Source organism: Bombyx mandarina, chromosome 07 (assembly GCF_030267445.1).
Source record: "Bombyx mandarina strain Sakado chromosome 07, ASM3026744v2".
Classification (NCBI taxonomy): domain Eukaryota; kingdom Metazoa; phylum Arthropoda; class Insecta; order Lepidoptera; family Bombycidae; genus Bombyx; species Bombyx mandarina.
In genome coordinates this window covers 8,400,209-8,419,900 of record NC_143214.1, presented here as the reverse complement: position 1 = coordinate 8,419,900, position 19,692 = coordinate 8,400,209, and the positions used below count along the sequence as shown (strand labels likewise).

The 19,692-nt window shown below is 36.6% G+C and overlaps 1 protein-coding gene and 1 long non-coding RNA gene across 3 annotated transcripts in view; both read right to left on the bottom strand.

Moving 5' to 3' along the window:
- Window positions 1–19,692, bottom strand: part of shg (DE-cadherin) — a 269,970-nt gene that overhangs the window by 99,308 nt on the left and 150,970 nt on the right. The gene's annotated exons all lie outside the window — the stretch shown is intronic.
- Window positions 2,744–8,271, bottom strand: LOC149502653 (uncharacterized). The gene is made up of 2 exons (XR_016323326.1): window positions 3,259–8,271; window positions 2,744–3,154 (listed from the first exon to the last, which is right to left on the bottom strand). It is a non-coding gene; the product is annotated as an uncharacterized LOC149502653 (long non-coding RNA).

Below are 19,692 nucleotides of genomic sequence, written 5' to 3'. Positions count from 1 at the left end.
AAATTGATCTAGCTACGATTTATTTTCAGAAAATGTTGTTTTATTCGTGTTTTCAATAACCAACTCTTCCCGACATCTATTGGCGAATAATAATACTATTTTTCTTAATCGAGGGCAACTAACCAAGATGGCGTTATCAAAAAAAAAACCGAGCAAAGCCCGGTCATCGTCTAGTGAAATATAAAAAGGAATTGCTGTCCGTTGGTCTCGCTAAAACTCGAGAACGGCTGGACCGGTTTGGCTAATTTTGGTCTTGAATTATTTGTGGAAGTCCAGAGAAGGTTTAAAAGCTATAGGTATTATACATAATTTAAATAACTATGAACATGTTCGGAATTAAATAAAAATAATAATTTTGTTTTTCCTTTGATGTGTCCCCCGTCGGACGGGTTCCTTTTGTTTGTTTTAAAGTTGACAAAAGTACAAAAGCTGGCACTACGAAGTCTGCCAGGTCAGCTAGTTTGATATAAATAAGAGACCGAAAAATCCAAACACCTAAAGGCCGTCTCAAACTCAGTAACTTTTTATATCCGATTGCGCGATCATCAATGAGTCACGCCACGATTCCGGGTTAATGATATTTTGCTTTTACACCGTTCGATCTGTAAATTTATCAGACCGCCTTTCGTGTTCAGCTTACAATTCCACCTTCGGCAAGCTCCATAGTCGATTCGGAGCTCCAAACTTCCGTAATCTGAGATCGAATCGCCTTATTAAAGTCATCGCGAGTGTACGTTCACAATTTGACGATATTAAAACGTGTGATTAAACTTTATTACGCACGGCACCGAGCGCGTTACATGTTTCGAATTACAAATGACAGTTTCCGACGAAAATTTTAGGAATATTATTTTAACTTGTTCTTTCGTTTATCTATAGTTATACTAGCGAACCCGGCGAACTTTGTTCCGCCTTAGAGGCAATAAATGAGCAGACTTTTGATCAAGGTAAATTTTTTATTTGGATAATTAATGTAAATTAAAAAAGCAAGTATTTTAATGATTCTTTATTGGCCATGTATTTTAGTTATTATTATTATATTTTCTTTTTCTTCTTCAGTCTTTTCACTCGCAAAGTTTCAAATCCTAGTTGCATTACGGTTTCGTCGGGAAAGATTTGATCGTGATGATTGCGGCATGGCTTTCTTACGGCCGTTTTCAATAACCTATCTATCCCTAGTTTCGGTTACTAAAGATAGACAAATCTATATTTTTGTCCTTACTTACGTTCCAATAACCTATCGACGGGCAGCAGTTCCTATCGGATTTATCTATCCATCGTCGGGAGGACGGATAGTCTGCTAAAGATAGAACGCTCATACAAATCGTGCTTACTTCCGTTTCAATATGAGTTTTAAGTAACTCTCCGGTAGGCGGCGCTATCTCTAGTATGGGCATTCGCTTATCTGTCAAAATCGGCCGGTTACATGTTTATCTTTCGAAAGTAAATCGCTATAATTTAATAATTGTTTCTCTTCATATTGGCATATTGTAGCAGTGATGATAGTGATCTGGAATTATTTCAAATGATAATGGATTGTGATGCAGATAGTGATAGTGAGGCCGATATCATATGGTTAGGAAAATAAAGATCGTCTGAATTACATGGCGAAGATCAATAATTACGAATTTGACTATAGATTTCTGAGCAAAGGTGTTGTGAATGAATTGATTAATTTAATGAGACCATATTTGAGTGTAACGTCAAAAAGGTAAGATAAATTTTAACCATAAAAGTACTCGTTATTACAACTTATATTTGTTTATAGCAATAGCAAAATTATACCTAATTTTTGTTGTGTTACAAAATCACACTCAACAGGAATTCTATAATACTGCTGGATTCCCATGGTGCCCTAAATGACATTCATATACTAATACAATAACCTGGTAGGCTATTTACCTTCATTCTTATTACACACTGATACCTCTACATTTTATATTTGTGTTACAGATTCAAATATAGGGAGAGGAATTTAGAAATAGAAAAAGAGTATTTTGAATGTGTAATTTGTGTGCAATGCATCATTGATGTTTCAAAATGTTGTTGCTTGATGGCCTGGGTCTACTCATGATACAACTATAATTAACCATTCCGATTGAAAAGGTATTTCTTATTTATATTACCTTATTTATATTATTATTATTATTATATATTTTTTTATTTATATTATATATTTAGGTGTTTATATTAATTTAATATGACACTATTATAATAAATTATCTACATATCAAGAGAACATTGATAACAAGGTGGACTTGGAAATTGCTATTTGCTTGCCGATAGAGGCTATCCCCACAACCCTATCTTTTAACGTGATTAATTAACCCACATACTCAATCGGAACGATTTAAAATGAATCGCATATTAAAACAAGAAATACTATAGAGAGGTAATCTTTTTTTTTAGTTAAGAGCTTGTTATACTGTATTGTAAAATAATTTAAGCGAATAATGTATAATTTTCAGATGCATTGATGTTTGTAAAAGAAGACTCCCTGTATATCATTGAAAAGTAGATTAAAACTAGAAAATATGCAAGCTGTTATTATAGCTGCCATGCTGCATAATATCGTCAGAAGTATGAATTTAGAAGAATTAGAATCAGAAATTTCAGTCGCAGATACATTACAGGAAAATAATATAATTGTTCGTAACAATTTTTGAAAACTTACATCTGAAATACAACTATGTACTTATAAATAATAGCTTCCAAACATAATTTATAAAATAAACTCCAAAGATAATTTGACTATTTTTTATTTTCCAAAATGATAATTACATGGTAGTTAGTACATCCAAGATATTTAATTTAGAATTTGTACATATGCTTAAAAAACTATCTAACATAAAATTATTATTGCCTACTTAATTTATGAAATTTAATATTCCTTTTAAGAAATTTTAAATTTTTTAAATTATCTAAATCTAACTTAACTTTTGCTACAACAATCTCCTTTTCTTTATTTTCCAAGTCAAGTCTCTTTTTTGCTATTAGATATTCTGCTAATGCATTGTCCCTATGCTAGCCTTGCATTTCTTTTCTTCCATCTTGTTTCCGCTTGGCTGTAAAAGTGTTAAAAATATTATATGTGACCTACAACAATGTGCATGCTTTATCCAAAATTTCATCTGCAATCCTTACCACCTCCAGCCTGTAACAAAGAGCATAATTATTTCAAATACTACGGCAACCTGAAGAAAAAATCATGTTTATCAATGTGTTATTAGAGACAAACAATCAACTAATTATACTAACCTTACTAAGGTTGTTTCTTATGTTGCCGTAGCGTTCTTCAAGTTTTCCCATTTTAGTCGAAGCTGCGATGGAGTTCGTGGGAAACGACGAATCGACGAATTAAAATCATTTACAAGGGTTTGCCAAGCCTGCTCCTTCAATTTATTGTTTGTGGCATTTGTTGCCTTATTATTGAAATGTTTTTTCGCCGCCACAAGTTCTGCTAGAATCATCGTCTCATCTTTTGTCATGGGTGCTGCCTTTCTTGACTGAAAAAGATATATTTTCTAAACTTGAACTCAAAGTTTTCAAAGTAAAATTATTATTATCAATGTAGTTCATAGATACTTACAGAATTCTATTTATTTCACTGTAGCTCTTTAATTATAAACACACTTAGAACTATAAACGAAAGTTTTAAAGCGTTTTGGAGGTAAGTCATCATCTAATATAGTAGGTAAACAATAGAAAAACAAACAAAAGAAACTGATCACTGCTTATTGGCAAACGGACTGTCAAAACGTTTCGTTTCATAATTTCGACTAGGATAAAAATAGCAATACGTCCAATTTAAAAAAATCTACATATGTTTTTATTACTTTTTGTTATAAACAAATGTGTTTATGATAGTCTACAATATGCTGGTTAAATTATAGTTATAATTTAGAATAAAATAAAATAAGTCTTGATCCTGATGTTGTTTCGTATTTGTAGTAGAACGAAACGTATCAACAGGCTCGGATAAATCGGAGGGAAGAAGCTATCTACTGTTGGTTAAAGAGAGATAGCACTTATCCGTGATTGTGAAACGCAAACTAAGGATAGATACGCTCTTGCTGATATTCGGAGATAGCTATCTATCCGAAAACTCAGATACGTTATTGAAAACGGCCGTTAATGATTACCTATCTCGGCACACTAAGCTAATCGAAACTCGAACTAAACACATCAACCGGTCAACTTCAAAATTCTACTATAATTAACCATAAACTACATTACGTTTAGCTGTCAGTTGCGTTTTGTTATTCCATATCTGTTGCGTTTTGTTATACCACATTTTATGTCACATCCCACAGAAACGTGATAAAAAGTATCCTATGTCCTTCTCCTGATCCTAAGCTACCTCCCCACCAATTTTCAGCCAAATCAGTTCAGCCGTTCTTGAGTTATAAATAGTGTAACTAACACGACTTTCTTTTATATATATATAGATTATAAAGATGAAAGATTTGTTTGTTTGTATTGAATAGGCCTTGAAACTACTGAACCGATTTGAAAAAATCTTTCACTGTTTGGAAGCTACACTATCCCCGAGTGACATAGGCTATATTCTTTTTTTTTTTAAATAGTAATCCTTGCTAAAACTACGATAACGTAACCCAAGATTATTCAAAATTATCTTTATAATTTTCTTTTTTTAGTAAACTGACGCAAATAGAAGGGTTGATGTGTGTGTTGTTAATTTGGATTTTTTTATTAAAGACCCGAGCGAAGTTGGAGCGTGACGCTGTTGTAAATATCTTTACTTATTTAAAAAAAAAGAAAATATCGAAGAAAAAACAAAAAACTAAAAAAGCCCGCTGAGTTTGTTTCGCCGGTTCTTCTCAGGACTGTGGCTTTTTTTGGAACCGGTGGTAGAGTTAACATTGCTATTTATATTTTGATATTCAACAAGTCTGTTATACTGACATCGAAGTTGAAATAAATAATTTTGAATTTGAATTTCGATGAAAATTCACAAAGCATTGTCTATATGGACGTTGTAGAGGAGACGGCGACTTTAACAATTTGTCAGATTTAAAATTTCATGAAAACGATGCCTTATTGTTTTGGGGAACATAGATCATTCGAGATTACGAGGAGTGGTGAGACCTCCTCCATTATATATTCAATTCGCGAAACGCAGAGAGCATAAATCTACGGGAATACGCGAATCAAACTTTTTGTTGTCAAATCTATAATTCAAAAGACACTTTTTCAGGCATTTCGAATGAATTCGTGTGAAACAAACGGAGCGTGGAAATGTTTGGTTTTATTTCAACAAGTTACAATTGAAAAAGGTTTATTTATTTGTTTATACATATATATATATATTTCAAACGGTTGAAACTTAGCGTTTTTTAGCTCATTCAAAGGTTCCGTTACGAGTGTTTACAGCAAAAAAAAAAAGAAATCAGTAATTTCATGATGCGCATGCAGTGTGACGTCACGCTGGCGCTTATTCACAAACACTACACAAGGGCAACGTGTGAATGTGTTGAACGCGAGCTAGGCGGAGTGAGAGGGGTGTAAGGTTTTTTTCGTTACGGAATTTCTTGAATCGGTCGCCGGGCTCAAGGCCCGCGATAAAATCTATGCAATAGCTTAAAAACAATACTAAAACATATTGTATATATGAAAAACGAATCGATCGCCCGTATTCTTTCGAACAACGAAAACGTGTCGTAAGTTCGGCACAACATAACCATTATCGCCTTTAAGTAAAAGTATTCAGGCGCACATTTTAACAACTTTTTCATCGAACACGAAACTTGGACGTGATATTTCACGAGATTGAATGATTTATTCCCCGGGAGTGCGAGGCGGCTTACATCGAAAGGCGTATTTTATTCCTCATAAAGAAATTTACGAGTGCGACTCGATTGTGTAGGCGTCTACCTTGCTCTGGACTCCTCGATACCCTATAAACCGGATCTTTATATATCGTGGAAACGTAAACCCTTCGGAGTCAAGGTGTTTTCAATTTTGTCGTGAAAAATAAGTGGGCCCTGTATGGCGCGGGGAATTTAATAAAGGAAACGTAATATCGTGCTGAGGAGATCGGGGCCGAAATGAAAATTAAGAACCACTCTCGGGTAGGTACTGTTCACGCTCTTATTGGGTTAATATAATTTTTATCGTACGTCAGTAGCTGATCTGTTAGGCCTCTACAATTAAGATCAAAGGAATTTCCAAGGATGTGATATACGAGATTTTTTGTTGGGGCTTAGCGAAATAAGTATGGATTTAAATGTAATTACGAAGCATCGTATAATTGGAATGCAGTGAACAATATCTTGTCTTGTGTTTGGAAAAGCAATGTTATTCATTTATCCTCTTATTGGGGGTAAATTGTAGTCGCCGGATCTTCTCAGTGGGTCGCGATTCCGATACGGTGGTAGATTCTGTGAAGCACTGCTCTTGCTAGGGCTAGCGTTAAGAAACTCTCTCAGGTTGAGCCCGTGAACTCACCTACTCATCCTGGCATAGTTAGATTAGCCTCTTTAGCTACGAACGTAGGAAAAAAAAGGCAAATTGTAATGAATACTCACTCTCAGCATATTCGAATTCCGAGTACATTGAAGGGTTGGCGTAATTGATATACCCGTTGTGATGGCGGGGACTTCACATTCGGAAAGGTAAGCTTTTTGAGAAACACATGCGGGTATTGCATAGATACAGGCGATATGAGCTTCGCAGAATTTTGTGGCGGGTAGCCATCATACAACGCAAGATATTTAACAGATGCCTGAATCTCGCTTACGACATTTTCAAGATAAGCTTGCATATATACTAGTTCCGAACACCAACATTCGGACCGTCGGTCTACCGAGCAAATATCACCCGCTCGGTGGAAGAACTTTCCTTCCGTCATTTAAGCATCTCCACACTTAAGCATAACTTAAGCAAATTTAAGCATCCCAAAATTTTATTAATATTCTTTTAGAAGCCAAAGTTTTAACCAAACGGTATATTACAAACATGCAAATATTAAATTTAAATATAAGACTAATTCAGGAATAATCCCACTGCGTTGTGTCATTGACAGTCAGCGTTAAACCTGTTCGAAAAGGATATGGCAATGGAATTAAAGATACACACATACATATATATAAGCTTCTTAAAGAAATACTAATCAATAAATAAAACTATTGAGCAATGTACAATCTTACGGTCGCCACAACAGAGAATCCAAATTGTTTTAGATTAAGAATGTTTTAAACATTTTTGTAACCAGTTTACTCATCAATTGGGTTCACGATTAGGAAGTAACAAGAATGGGTATTGTCGATCTAATTGTAAACAGCTGTATCATAAGGATGATTTCAATTTAAAGTAACATCAATTGTTCCGCACGTAACCGAATAAATAATGATATGTAAGATTAATTAAGCTTTTCATTAAAACACGAAATGTTATCAATTATAATTAAGGTGAATGACATAATCGGATTACGCACGCAAACGACACGAACCGGTCATTAATATAGAGTTTTTTTTATATTAAAAATGCATTCGTTGAAAGTGCATCAGACACATAGATATTAATATTGACTAGTGGTCCCTCAATAGTCGAAATACGACTATAATTAATTGAAATTACAAGTTTGTACACTATTATGATTCTATTGTCGAAGACTATTAAATTTCTTTAATCACAGATTTTGACTTCGATACACAAATAATATTTAATCTATAACAAAAGAGTGTATATATGTTTGTTTGCGTTAAATACATGGTAGTGTGAGAAATTTCATACTCCTCCATTCGCACAATTTTCGTAAAAAGGGATACAAAGCTTCACGTTTTTTTTTTTTTTTTTTATTGCCCTTGTAGGCAGACGAGCATACGGCCCACCTGATAGTGAGTGGTTACCGTCGCCCATGGACTTCAGCAATGCCAGAGCAGGGCAGAGCCAAGCCGCTGCCTACCGTTAAAATTACGTATTAATATATCTAAATTACAGATATATTAACTTCCTTTTTTTGGTTTATTGATAAAGTAAGTCTAATGAAATCATTAAGGGCGTGTTGTAAGTCGGCACAGGTAGGTACCACAACCGTGCCTATTTCTGCCGTGAAGCAGTAATGCAATTTAAGGTTGGGGCAGTCGTTGTACTATAATGAAACCTTAGAACTCATATCTGAAGGTAGGTGACGGCATTTACGTTGTAGATCTATGGGCTCCGGTAACCACTTAACATCAGGTGGACCGTGAGCTCGTCCACCCACCTATGCAATAAAATAATAAAGAAAGACAGAAGTATTGCAAGGTTGAAGTTGCAGTTTTTTGAAATTTTTTTATTGCCCTCGTAGGCAGATGAGCATACGGCCCACCTGATCTTAAGTGATCACCGTCGCACATGGACGTCAGCAATGCCAGTTGCTCGTGGAACAAATGGCTGCGAGGGTTAAAGAGATCTGATTAAACGCATCGAAAGACGCAGCATGGAGAGACGACAGCCTAATTTTTTACCCAGATTCTAGTTTAGGTTAGTAAGTTAACTACATAAATTCATTTATTGAGTTAACATAAGAGATAAAATTTGTTCGTTCTGAATCCAAACATTAGCTAATGCCTGCTGTATTACGATGTACTCAGGTCTTTCTACATCCATTACTTCATTTATGAAAACTCTCACTGCGTCTCTGTACGTATGAAACCGTCCCATGTGATTGATGTATGACATGAGAAGAAAGCTTGGTCGAAATGAAATATCTTAACTCATATAAGCTGGTAGATAAATTGTCTTCACGAGTTTTATTACATTTACTTTAAATAGGGTCAAAATTTACGTTTTTTTTAAACTCTTGGGTAAGTTTTACTGGTAATATAAAGAATTGTGAGCCCGCACGAACTGGTTGAGCTATACTGCCTATTTCTGCCGCGAATCAGATCTTTTGACATATTTCATTTCCTTTTTGACGTATAATCTTTTCGTATTAAAAGTGTAAAATTTCCAAAAATATCCGAAATCGAGTTAATATGCGGAATCATTTGGTATCCACCAGTATTTTTCTCATAAATACTGTCAAAAGAGCGTAGTTTAGGTTTAGATTTATTTTTTAGTTTATTACCTATATTTTGACTACTATTAACAAAATTAATACATAATTTTATCTTACTTTAAAAGTCAGATAGTGTAACTGGTAAAAACTAAAAAATTAATGTTGCAAAGATGATTAATATTAAAAATATCATATGTTAAACCTTTAAAACGCTCTCCTGTAAAATTTACTAAGTTTTGAGATTATAAGGTTTTAATGCGAGAAGACGATATAGGTTAGACGTCCGTATACGCTTCGGACTTGGATCTCGAGTTTGTGACGTCTATCTGCTAAAGAAACTACTTAATATTAGAATTGTGAATTGGTCTATCGGTTTTAAATAGTAAAAAAAAATACAATTTGACCGGTCAAGGAGACCGTGCACTTCGTATTTTTTATACACTACTGGTAGTGAGACCTTAGAACTTATATCTCAAGGTGTGTGGCGCATTTACGTTGTAGATGTCTATGGGCTCCAGTAACCACTTAAAGCCAGGTGAGCTGTGAGCTCATCCACACATCTAAGCAATAAAAAAAAATACACATTTATTTTCATGTTATCCTCGCCTTTCGGACATTACTGGACAGTCAAGTGGACTACAAAGTAAATCCATTAGTCGCCCATACAAATGGACGATGGATCACTATGGCTATGGCCATCATAACATTAGCGAACTAAAAGCCTATGGGAAATGGGTTATGATACTTCTGTAAGAAGCTTTGTGAAAGGTCTTGGATGTTAAGTTGGTTTTATGAGAATTTATTTTTTGCGTCATAGTCCTAACGCGAAAAAAGGAGGGACGTGGATATCTGTTTTATCATACTTCGTAAATTTAAGGCGGTTTCCAATCAAATTAAGGTGACGTCTGATGCGTTTGCTAGCTTACACATGTATAGTGTTTCACAAAAACCGTGAGCCGGTGTTAGCTGAGACTGCCTTGTCATATTTTATTCTGGTGCTTTTTTATTATTATTATATATTTTTTTTTTATTTCTTAGATGAGTGGACGAGCCCACCTGGTGTTAAGTGGTTACTGGAGCCCATAGACATCTACAGCGTAAATAAGCCACCCACCTTGAGATATAAGTTCTAGGGTCTCAAATATAGTTACAACGGCTGCCCCACCCTTCAAACCGAAACGCATTTCTGCTTCACGGCAGAAATAAGCGGGGGTGGTGGTACCTACCCGCGCGGACTCACAAGTGGTCCTACCACCAGTAAACTTTGATGGGAAGATAATCTTATGAACATCATAATGGAGCAGTTATCGAAGATACTGAATGCGCATGACATCGTCTTAAGGCTCCCCGCGCAATAAGCCTTTTAAGTGCCGTTCTAAAAGAGGATGAATCCAGTGTCTTTTCTTTGATTTTGTCCAAATCGCTCGATGAAAAGATCATAAATGGGCGTCGATTGGCTTCTATAACTGGCTGCTCAAATATTTCGGTTGCCGCAGCCAGGCTGCCTAGTGCGCGGGAAGTCTAAATAAAACATTAAATGGACTCCATCGAATAGTCCCCTTTTCAGGCCGCCTAAGGTGATGAAGTCAATTCGTGTCAACATGCTGATGTCGATTTCTCACATAATGTAATATCCGCGCAGCTCGTAAATATTTTTTTTTATTGCTTAGATGTGTGGATATGGGTTCCAGTAACCACTTAAACCAGGTGGGCTGTGAGCTCGTCTACACATCTAAGAAATAAAATAAATCGTAAATGGTTTAAACTGCACAAATTGATTAGATTGAAAATTTAATAAAAACTATTTTGAATTTGATTTTTTTATTCTTAAAGCATAGGCTTTAAGGCCTACATAGGTAGGCAGACGAGCAGCATACGACAAACCTAGAGTTCATTCCAAAGCTGGATGGGACTTGGCAGAAAAGATCTCTGATAAGTACCGTTTTATTACAAGTTCTCACACAAACATACTAAATTGAAATATAACATTAAGATTTGCTTTTGAAACTACACAAACCATACGAATAGTGCATGCTTAATTGTATTGTATTGCCAATTTTTTTTCGCAGTACACATTTCCCTGCTTTTAAGAACAAACAATCGCTGCCCGGCTTATAGCGAGCGAAAATAAAATAGTATTTAAGCGTTATATATACATACATGAGATATATAGGGAGGCGGTAAATCTTTCTTTATCGTTCGACTATCTCCGTCGGTCGCTCGCATTCTGTTAGGGATCCACTCTCGGAATTGTGAAGCTCTCCGTATATTAGTGGATATTGAAGTTATATTTCTTTAAGCGCGTTATGAAAAATTGATGAGAGTGAAATTTTATGATGCGCGCGCATAGCAACGCGTGCGACACAAAATTAACAGAACGAAGTTGCCCACTAAATCGCTCATTACAATACGATCGACGTAACTTGGCAAGTCTGAATATAGCCGCAGGTGAACTTTCCGAACTGTACCGAGAATTACGATAGTACGCACCCTTTTTTCATTATATGTTTCGGTTCGAATAGACACGTAAGAAAAAATAGGGACAGAAATTGATTACCTCTAATTAAAGTCGTAGTACAAGAACTATGGTATTAATGGATTTGTCCAGACATTCTGTTTTCATTCATTCGTCTCGACATGTTGATGTCGATGGACTCATGTGAATACTGAACACAAGGAGGGTCGTGAACTCGTCCACTCATGTAACAAGAAAAAATGATTTTGTTTACGCCTTAGTACCGTCTCCCGTATTTTGCGAATAGCAGACATTATGACAGACAGACAGGCAGGACAAAACTGTTTAGTACAATTTTCATTTATATTTGTGAAACGATTTTTTTTCAATGCCATTACATAAGGAAAAATATAATTAGTAAATTAATATAAAATTCTTGAGGTGTCAGTGGTACGATCGAATTTAGATCATTGAGGGAATAAGATCTTGTAGTCTCAAAGAATTCGAATCTGAATTCTGAATATCTTCAAACAGAAATTGATATTCCAATGTTACTATTTAGTTAAATGAGACGTAAGCCTATTCGCTTGACGAAAAACCGAAGTTCGCGCTGTCTTCAAGTACGGAACCCTCCGCAAAAAGTAATGTTGCATGAAACTGACCCGTTTTATTTGGATGTCGCACAGAAAGCAGTTAATCTACATAACGGTTTCTGTAATGCCGAGGCGGGATCGCGGAGATGCGGATTGACACAACAAATATTATCCAAATACACAAAACGACATGTGAATAACTAATGTTTACGCACTGAATTATGTTACAGTTGTCCTTTTGTTTATTTATTCCTTACTAGCTGACAAAACTGGCAGTTAAAAATAGAAAAGACTCAACGTCTATCCACAACCTGCCTACAAAGAATATTGCGGTATTTTGGTCATGTTGCACGCAGGGACACCAGCAATTTGGAACGCCTTGTGGTGACCGGTAAAATAGAGGGAAAAAGGCCTAGGGGTAGAGGTCCCAAACGATGGTCGGAACAAATAGTGGAGTAGCTGGGGATACCTGTCAGCGACGCACTCCACCAAGCTACAAAACGGGATGGATGGAGACAGCTGGTTGACGGAATCGAACGGAGTCATTGATCCTCAGCAGTGAGGGACCGACCGAAGAGAGAGAGAGAGAGCTGACCCGGCAGACTTCGTAGTGCTTCAATCGATAAATAAAAGACCTAAACTTTGTATAAAATAAACTTAAAACAAACAAAAGGAATTCGTCCGACGGGGGACACATCAAAGGTAAAACAAAATTGTTATTTTTATTTAATTCTGAGCATTTTTATATTTAGCTACCTTTTAAACCTTCTCTGGACTTCCACAAGTAATTCAAGACCAAAATTAGTCAAATCGGTTCAGCCGTTCTCGAGTTTTAACGAGACTAACGAACAGCAATTCATTTTTGTATATATTTCTTATATGGATTATCGATACGACTGCTGTCGACATTGAAACTTGTAGCTAGCTGCTTTAATACTGGTTACAGTTCAGCTTTTTTTTATATTCAGCCCACTGAGTTTCTCGCCGGATCTTCTCAGTGGGTCGCGTTTCCGATCCGGTGGCAGATTCTACGAAGCACTGCTCTTGCTAGGGCCAGTGTTAGCAACACTCCTGGTTTGAGCCCCGTGAGCTCACCTACACGTCAAGGAGAAGCTGAAATAGCCTCTCAAGACTATCAGCATCTGTAGGTAAAAAAAAAGTTATTTTCACATCTTTATCTGCACGTGTGTATGCCACTGAACTCCTCCTAAACGGCTGGCCCGATTTGAATGAATTTTAATGTATGCGTTTGGGTATCGCCCTGGATGGTTTATATTCACAAATCAGCGCTGCAGTCGGTATCTAGGTTATTTATCTATACTGCAACTAAACGGCTGGATCGACTAAAATGAATTTTTGTGTATGCATTCACAGGACAACGTCTTATAAATACGTCTTAAAACCTCTTATAAATTGCATATTGTGGAGAGTATTAAACGGTAGGCAGCAGCTTGGCTCTGCCCCTGACATTGCTGACGTCCATGAGCGATGGTAACCACTCACCATCAGGTGGGCCGTATGCTCGTCTGCCTATACGGCAATAAAAAAAAAAAAATTACAATTTAATACAATTTAATAATATACATAATACATTTTAAATTCGATCGTGTAATATCATTTTGAGATAAAAAGGAATACCCTGTCTTGATTCGTCCGTGTTCATCAACTAGAACATTTAAGAATTTTAATTTGCTACTCATTTAGAAACTTCAAAATATTTAGGGGTTCTATAGTAAACTAAAACAACAAGTTCTCGGTCCGGACCGCGGCAACTTATCATCTGCACGCACTTCAACTTGTAAGGCAAATGGAGCGTGGACCGTTAGGGTCGGTCGTACCCCATACCTACGTAATATAACAGCCAACGGTTAGGAAATACTTAACACGAAAACTCCCTTTGAATTGATTGCACTTGGATAAAATGAACATCAGATATTTAAAGGAAAGCTATTTAGATAACGATTTGTTTCGGAGAAGGCCATGTCTGCAATTAAAATATTGCGTGCTATTTGATCGTGGGCACGAAGATGAGGAACAATTAATTAGTTTAAACCTTAAGGCTTCGTCAAACAGAACGCGTACTTAGCGCTGCGTTTTAACGTCGCGCTCTTTTCATATCACACAAATAGACTAGATGAGGCCCAACGCTCCTTGACGCAACGCGTTCGCCAAATCATAGTACCTTTCGATAGCAGTGTGAAAATTTAAAAGTATTAAGATGTTGAGTGATTCAGATATGGCATTGTATAAGCATGGATATTTTCTAACTATTTCTATCAATTGTTCGAGCATTATCCAGTATTTTAATACACATTCACTCGGGCGCTAAAATAAAATTTGTAAAAAATTACAACGCTGACGTCAAAGCGTCATAACGCCGCGACAGAGTGTTGCGTACTTTTAGCGCTGGGGCTCTGTTTGACGGTATGTTACCAGAGTAGTACAACACATCTCGGCGTCATAGCGCGCCGTCAGTTTAGCGCTCTGACGCGCGCTAATTACGCGTTCTGTTTGACGAAGCCTTTAATTCGTATTGAGCGATGCAACTGTTCCAGTGTTCGAATCCCGCAGGCAGGTACAATTTTTTCTTATTTCATAAGGTACTTAACAAATGTTCCTAAATTACTTCTAGAAGGAATAACATCGCGTAATAAATGCCATACGGATAGTTACTACGAACCTGCCTATTTCCATCGAGACACAGTAATGCGTTTCAGTTTGAAGAGTGCAGCAACGCTGAACTGTAAAACTGAGACTTAGAACTCATGTCTTAGGGTGGATGGCAGCATTGACGTTGTTAATGTCTATGGGCTCCGATAACCACTAAATACCAGATAGTTCGTGAGCTCGACCACTCAGCTAAGCAATAAAAAATGACAGTATACCAAGAGCCCGAAATAGATTTTTGTCCGCCACGGTATTTACTCACCAAAAATGCTCTTAAATATGTCTACTGTAAAGCTATACTTTAGTACAATATCAATAATACAAAATTAAATAATAATCTATACATATAAAAATGAATTGCTGTTCGTTAGTCTCGCTGAAACTCGAGAACGGCTGGACCGATTTGGCTAATTTTGGTCTTGAATTATTTGTTAAAGTCCAGAGAAGGTTTAAAAGGTAGATAAATATAAAAATGCTCAGAATTAAATAAAAATAACAATTTTGTTTTTCCTTTGATGTGTCCCCCGTCGGACGGATTCCTTTTGTTTGTTTTAAGTTTATTTTACACAAAAGTTTAGGTCTTTTATTTATCGATTGAGGCACTACGAATTCTGCCGGGTCAGCTAGTTATATATAAAGTATTTAAATTTCTACCGTCACTCAATTGTAACAGCCAACGGACAATCGTTCCAAGGGTAGCATTATATTTAAGCAGACAGCTGCGAACATCCGGCTACGAAACTGCAGCATTTAGCGTTTATAATTCTTGGACAAACACGATGCATAAGCCCGGTTGATATGGCATTAATCGCGTGTGAGTGCCCTTTTCGCTCTCACTTCACGCGATGGATAGATAACACTCCACATTACGGTAGTACATATGAGAGAACGTTCGCGAACTATGTATAATCACACATTACAAGATATCGTAACCGGCTGTATGTATTGTTTAGTCACATATTAATTATGATAAATTTAACTAAAATGAATCTTGGAAGAAAAACCAGTTGTATCTTGTTCTTCTTCTTCTCCACCTTTTTAATTTTTTATAACTTAGATGGGTGGACGAGCTCGCAGCCCACCTGGTGTTAAGTGGTTACTGGAGCCCATAGACATCTACGACGTAAATGCGCCACCCACCTTGAGATAAAAGTTCTAAGGTCTCAAGTATAGTTACAACGGCTGCCCCACCCTTCAAACCGAAACGCATTACTGCTTCACGGCAGGATGGCCACGCTTTGATCTGTTGTTCTTCAGGTGGAGGACATGTTGAAAGGCAACTCCTGCGCAAAATAATAATTATTGACTATAATAATATAACTGTAAGTTTTCATTTTTACTATAAATACGATTGTGCCGTAATTGTGATATAGGCCATCTGGAATACTTCACATTGTCTTCTATTGGAACGAATTTAGCCAAGCATATTCTCGAAGGTTCGCGAATGTGTAGCTCCACCATCGACCGGCTGTAACGAGCCGCGATACGACGCAGTCACGTTTTCTGTTAATTTGTTTCTCGTACGGATATTTCTTTCGTATCTTTTCGTGAATAACGTCCGTGTTTTAATGCGAGTGCCGTATCAGATTTTTTTGATGTGCAAATTATGTGTGAATTTTTATTTTTGTACTATATAGGTTTTTTCACGCCGTCGCGTCGTTTAGATCATAATGTTTCTTTATTTATTAATGTATTTTTTTATTGCTTAGATAAGTGGACAAGCTCACAGCCCACCTGGTGTTAAGTGGTTACTAGAGCCCATAGACATCTACAATGTAAATGCGCTACCCACCTTGAGATAAGTTTTTAGATCTCCGTATAGTTACAACGGTTGCCCCGCCCTTCAAACCGAAACGCATGCTTCACGGCAGAAATAGGCAGGGTGGAGGTACCCACCCGCGCGGACTCACAAGAGGTCCTACCACCAGTAGTGTACATATTACTGATGTGTTTTAATATAACAATAAATATGATTATTCCATAATTAAATATCTTGCAGAACTGAAGAAGATGAAGCTAAAATGAGCTAGTTTTAGTAACGAACTTAATTTAGTTTGCAGGCAGTGGCTTAGCTGTGTTCCTGCCATTGCTGACGTTCATGAGCGACGGTAACCACTCACCATCAGGTGGGCCGTATGCCTGTGGACCTACAAGGGCGATAAAAAAAACTTTAAGCTTTAATTATATCTGTACAATATTGATTGTGAAGATATTGAAATCAATTAACTTGTGTGAAGGTACACAGATTCTCGTTTTTAGAATACTAACTAACCTTCATTATCAGAAGCAAGCAAGCAAGCTTGCCTGCACAAGCCTAGGTTCGATTCTCGATCGGAATTATATTTAATAAAGATTTAATAGAAACCCAGATATTACGCTTACCTTTGTCTGTGCGTTTCCAGCATCCATTTAACACAGTCTTTCCCAAAGTGGGCGATAACGCCCCCTTGTGGACGTTGCAGGCCTAAAGGGGGGCGATAAGACACCCAGAAAAAATGGGGGCGCTGTATAGAAGCTTGAGAGCCAATTTGTAATTCCATCTGGGAGGACTCTTAGACACCGATTGAGCTCTTGCTATAGTGGTTTTTAAGTAGGTGAAAAAATGGGGGCGATAAAAATTAATTTATTCTCAAAGTGGGCATTAGAAAAAATAAGTTTGGGAACCCCTGATTTCACAGGACCAAATCTTACTTTGGCTGTGAATTGGGGAACATTTAAAAGAAACAATGCAAAACCTAAAAAACACATTGTACTAAACACAACTTAAACACATAACATCGAAAACTGACCCTATACTGACTACACCGTGTGCAACAAATATAATTATATTTATGAAAACAATAAATATTTAAGTAACACTGAACCATACGTGCAGTTCACATACTCACGATTAGATTCGGCGGTAGTATGAATTTATTATTGTTTATTTCATTTGTTTAGTTTTAGGGCTGCTATCGGAGACCACGCATTTTCTGTTTACAGATCACGCGAGGGTGTTTGTCGGGGTTCAATCCCCATCACATTATTGGGGACAGGTTATATGAAATGCACATGCGACCGACCCGTAAAGATAAGAGTTTGGCTCGTAGAATATTTTCAATGCGTGATATAGAAGAGGCCATTTTTAGTTTTCTGTTAGTTGTCATTTTTAGTAGTAGACTTGTAGACGAAATTCACGGCCCATATAGTCTTTAACTATCAAAGCCCGTAGACACCATAATGCACATATTGTCGCCATCTAGGTCTATTCGATGGAAGATGGGAGTGGTCCCACAGATGAGATGGAGGTATTTTACGCAAATACCATACACCCAAAGCTCTAAAAATATCCTTATTTTTGGATCCTCCCAATGTATAGTAAATTTCAGAGTACAATGATGCGTTAATCTCATTCTGTCGCAAATATAGCACATACGATGTATTGTTCTATTTGCATACATAACCTAAATCTCATCTTTACAAGTGCATACTTATCTTTATAAGTAAATAAAATGTAATCAAAATCTTGAGATACCAGTGATTAAGGTACAATTTCGGCCATTTGGCGAACGATTTCGGTCAAAAGATTAACATCTGCTTTTTAGGACGAACGTCACCGTAATGGTTTTGGTGATGCTTAACTGAATTCATTATATTTAAATTTAATATGTTAAGTCTCTTCTGTATGCAACGTAACTATAAGTACCATTGTAGGTACATACACATTTGGTAATACTCAGTGGCGCGTTCCGGACGGGCAGGACCCTCTGATTAATGATATGACGGATAAAAACCGCAGGGGCAAAGTCGATCTCGAAACACGGTCTTGTATTTATTGCTTTCCTTATATTATTACTATCGGACTTCGATTCTAAAAATTTAAATACAATATATTATGCCAATGATTCTGGTATTCGCACGGTTTTTATTTGTAAGCAGCTCTGCCCGCAACTTCGACTGCATGAAATTAAGCAATACATTACTTTATTTTATAAAAAAAAATTGAATTTTCCTAAAATATAAAGTAATAATGAGTAACTTAGGCTAAGTTACTCATTATTACATCAGCTATCTGCCAGTAAAAGCTCCGTCAAAATCGGTCCAGCCGTTCCAGAGATTAGCCGCAACAAATAGAGAGACAATAATTGTAGAAAAGGTTATTTTGGTATATATACCGTATATACATTCATATGCATGTAATAAAAATCGTTTATTTTAATATTACAAATGGACACTTGAATTTTATTTATATGTATATAGGTTAAATGAAAACCTAAATGAATGTAGATGTTAGATATAGCACTAACGTAACAGCAAAAAGAATGACCAATTCTACATTTAACGTAAAAAAAAAACTTGGCAACAAAACGCGTTTTATTTGGACGTTCCTTAAATTCAAGTCGTGAAACACTTTCCGCTGCACTAAAAATTATTTTATTACTTTTTCTCTCTCTCTCGACATGACATCCGCAGAATGCACTTATGCGAACGGCGATGAAGTGGCGTCCCGAATCCGAATTTCAAAACGCATTCGCCGAATAGAGAAATCTCGGGTATTCGCGCTTATTCTTGGTACTGTTAAGGAACGTGTCCCGCGAAGTTAGCTCTTAGGTCCGTTTATATGCTACGACAATTACAAAATTTAGCCCACTGAGTTTCTCGCCGGATCTTCTCAGTGGGTCGCGTTTCCGATCCGGTGGTAGATTCTGCGAAGCACTGCTCTTGCCTCACCTACATGTTAGGGCGAAGCTGAAATAGCCTCTCAAGCCTATCAGCAAAATAAAGTAAGTGACCCGTAGAATGCTTGAGAGTTATAAGAAAAATTTGGCTACCGAACACGTACCTACTTTTTTATTAAATCAATTTTGTAACTTTGACGATAAAACTGCAACTTTTCTTGACTTGCAATTTCAAAAACGACTAACTCCATTCTACGAATAAAATAAACTTTTGCTACAAATTTTAGTTTAGGATTTTTCACTACCGAAACCCGC